Source organism: Petaurus breviceps, unplaced genomic scaffold (genome assembly GCF_028583685.1).
Source record: "Petaurus breviceps papuanus isolate PSGF00001 unplaced genomic scaffold, PetGlider_PUasm1.0 67, whole genome shotgun sequence".
NCBI lineage: Eukaryota > Metazoa > Chordata > Mammalia > Diprotodontia > Petauridae > Petaurus > Petaurus breviceps.
The window spans coordinates 2,352,606-2,356,643 of record NW_027186446.1 but is presented as its reverse complement, the minus strand read 5'-3'; the positions used below and the strand labels follow the sequence as shown (position 1 = coordinate 2,356,643).

At 48.1% G+C, this 4,038-nt stretch overlaps 1 pseudogene; it reads left to right on the top strand.

Moving 5' to 3' along the window:
* The first annotated feature begins 2,183 nt into the window (after window positions 1-2,183).
* On the top strand, window positions 2,184-3,813 carry LOC138173908 (epsin-1 pseudogene; annotated as a pseudogene).
* Window positions 3,814-4,038: the final 225 nt, after the last annotated feature.

Genomic DNA, 4,038 nt, shown 5'->3' with positions numbered 1-4,038 from the left:
TGGAGGAATATAAGATAAACATCAAAGATCACTTAGAAGGAACTCAATAATGGCAGATTTTTTATTTTTACATGAAGTATAAGCCCCATGCCTGAAAATGTCATTAGTAATTGGGTAGTATGAAAGAAAGACTGAGTTAGAGCTGGGTATGATATCATTCTAAAAAGCTGAACAAAAAGGGTGGGACAGAGCCCCCTGTTACCCAGAAGCAGAGATCTGCTTTTAAATACAGGAGAAATGCAATCATCCTGAACAAAAAGCACCCAAGAAAAGCAAAAAACAGAGATTCTTACAATGGGAACAGGAAAGAAAAATATACAAATTTAGAAGAGTATAACATTGACACTATACTCACATCTGAAACCTCAAAACGGAATAGGAACTGGTCTCAAGCCCAAAAAAGTATTCTTGAAAGAGTCCAAGAAGGATTTCAAAAGGCAAATAAGAGAGGTGCAAGAAAAATTTGTCATTTCCTTTAAAAATACAACTGGCAAAATGGGGGAAAATATCACTGAAGAGAACAGCTCCTTAACAAATAAAATTGTCCAAATGGATAAGGAAGTAGAAAACATAAGTGGAGAAAGTAATTCATTAAAAATTAGAATTGGGCAAGAAGAAGCTAATGATTCTATAATGCTTCAAGAATCAGTCAAACAAAATACAAAATCAAAAAAAGTAGAAGAAAACATAAAATACTTAATTGGAAAAAACAACTGACCTGGAAAATATATCCAGGAGAAACAACATAAGAATTATTCATCTGTCAGAAAGCCATAATGAAAAAAAGAGCCTAGACAGCATCTTCCAAGAAATCATCAAAGAAAAGTTCCTTGTGGTCAAAGAACCAGAAGGTAAAATATTCATCAAAAGAATCCACTGATTACCTCCTTGAAAGAGATCCCAAATTGAAAATGCAACTGAATACTGTAGCCAAATTCCAGAATTATCAGGTCAAGGAGAAATTATTGCAAGCAGCCACAAAGAAACAATTCATATATGATGGAACTACAGTCAGGATTACACAGGACTCTGTAATTTTGACATTAAAAGATCAAATGGATTGGAATACAATACTCTGTATGGAAAAGGAGCTTGGATTACAACCAAGGATCAACAACCAAGCTAAATTGTGCTTAATTTTTTCAAGCAAGGAGATAGACATTCAACCAAAAAAGGAACTTCCAGAACTTCCTGCTGTAAAGGCCGGGACTCAATGGAAAATTTGATCTTCAAATACAAGATTCAAGAGAGGCTTAAAAAGATAAACAGCAAAAAATCCATGTTACTCAATAAGGGCAAACATTTTACACCCCTACATGGGAAGATGATACTTGTGAATCTTGAGAATTGTATCCTTATCATGACATTTGAAAAGTATGTACATAGACAGAGGATATGGGTATAAATTAACTGATATGATAATAAAAAATTAAGGGGTGCAAAGGTACATAATGGGAGAAGAGGCAAGGAGGAGGCAGAAGAAAATGGTAAATTACATCACATGAAGAGGCACAAAAACATTATAGGAGAGGGAAAGAATGGAGGGAGGATGAGCATTGTTTGAACTTTACTATCATAGGATTTAGTTCAAGGGTAGAAAAACATAGTTAAGTTTAGAAATCAAACTTGCCCTAAAGGCAGAAGGAGGGGAAAGGTGAAAGACAAGGGGTGGAGGGAGAGAAGGGAGGGAAGATTGAGGAATGCAGTGGGCAAAAGCAAGTCTTTTGAGTACGCAAAGAGAGAAGGGAAAAATGAAAGCATAAATGGGGGGTAGGGTAACATGATGAAGAAAAAGACAGATAGTAATCATAACTGTGAATGTGAATGAGATGAACTCTCCCATAAAATAGTAGCAGATACCAAAAAAGATTAAAAATCATAATCATGCAATATATTGTTTACAATAAACACATTTGATACAGGGATATACACACAGGGTGAAAGTAAAGGGCTGGGGCAGAATATATTAAGCTTTAACTGAAGTAAAAAGAAAAACAAAACAGGGCCAGCCGCTTCCCCTGCGTCCCCCCCCCCCCCCACCTCCCCATCACCACCTCCACCCCGCCTCCTCCCTGGAGCAGGAGCCCGAGGATTCCGGGGATGCGGTGACAGTCTCCCCTAGGTGAATGAGCCCTCTTCCCTGGTCACCTTCTCGCAGGCCCGGGGCCGGCCCGGTCCCTGCCATGTCCATCTCCTCTCTGCGCCCGCAGATGAAGAACATCGTCCATAACTACTCAGAGGCCGAGAACAAGGTGCTCATGGCCACCAGCAAGGACCCCTATGGGCCCTCGAGCTCCCTCACGTCAGAGATCGCTGACCTCACCTACAACTTGGTCGCATTCTCGGAGATCATGAACAAGATCTGGAAGTGCCTCAATGACCACAAGCAAGAACTGGAGGCACGTCTACCAAGTCAATGAAGCTCATGAGTACCTGATCAAGACTGCCTCAGAGCTCGTGTCCCAGCAATGCAAGGAGAACATGTACACGGTGCAGACCCTGAAGGACTTCTAGTATGTGGACAGAGACGGCAAGGACCATGGCATCAATGTGTGTGAGAAGTCCAAGCAGCAGGTGGCCCAGGAGAAGCTGGCCCAGACTGCCACAGCTGTGGGTTCTGGGGCACCCCGGGAAGCAGAGCAGGGCTGGCCCCAGAGCAGCAGAGAGGAAGAGCTCTAGCTGCAGCTGGCCCTGGCTATGAGCAAGGAAGAGTCTGACGAGCCCCCACCCTGTGGCCTTGAGGATGATGTCCAGCTCCAGCTGGCCCTTAATTTGAGCCGGGAGAAGCATGACAGGGAGTAGCAGATCCGTGGAGGGCCCAGATGGCCATTGAGAAGAGTAAGAGAGAGACCAGGGAAAAGGAGGAGTGGTCTCTCATGGATTTCACTGAAGTCTTCACGGCTCAGCCCCCACTCCCCATCCCTGGGGCGGTCCTGTCTTTCCAGTGGTCCCACCCTCTGACCCCTGGGGGGCCCCCAGCAACCCTTTTCCCACCCTCAGCTTACCCCTGTGGGGGTCCGGCTCCCACCCCTGCCTCTGGGAACCCCTGGAGACCTGCCCTAACCTCTGGCTCTGCAGCTGATCCCTGGGGACTCCCTGCTCCCCCTGCTGGAGAGCAGGTGACCCCAGAACCCTGGAGGGTATCTGATGGCCCAAGTGGAGCCCTAATCGGTTGCCTGTCCACCGCTGCTGACCCTTGGGAACCACGGTCAGCCTTCTCGGATCCATGGGGATGCTCCCCACCCAAGACCAGCACTAACTGCACCCCAGTGACCAAGAGCTTCCATGCCGAGCCGGATGAACTCTAGGACTTTGACAATTATTGGAAGGCACTGCCCACCTCGGGCAGCAGTACCGGTGATCTGGAGCTTCTGGCTGGAGAGGTTCAGGCATAGAGCCCTAGGGCATTTGACCTCAGCAGAGTTGAGAGCTCCCTGGCAGAGGCCGTGGGGAGCCCCCCACCGACAGTGCCACCAGCCCCCACACCAGCATCTTTCCTGGGACCCAATGCTGCCCTTGTGGACCTGGACTCTTTGGTGACTCTGCCGCGGCCTGCCCCCCCCCCCCCCCCCCCCCGGCCCCCCCCCCCCTTCTGCCCACTGGGGCCCCTGGCACAACCACTGGCCCCTCCCTCACCAACCCTTTCCAGCCTCCACCTCCAGCCACACAAACTCTGAACCAGCTATATCTCAGCCCTGTTCCCCCTGGTCCTGGGTCTCCACTGGCCTTCATCTCACCTCTGGGTGGGGGGCATGGCCTGCCTCCCATGATGTCCCCAGGACACCCCCCAACACTAATTCCTTTCTCCTATAAGGGGGGTGGGGGAGCCCGCCTCCTTTCACCCTTCAGGAGATCAATATTGTAAGTACATGTGAAAGGGGGAGGACCCTTACTCACCCTTCTCCCCAGCCTCAGCCCTAACCTGGCCCAGTCACACTACACCCTCTCCCCAGACTCCTCCTAAAACTGGAAGCAGGATGGAGGCTTGGCAGGCAAGGGGACACATCTATTCGGAGGCATTAGATGGGGCTAGGGCAA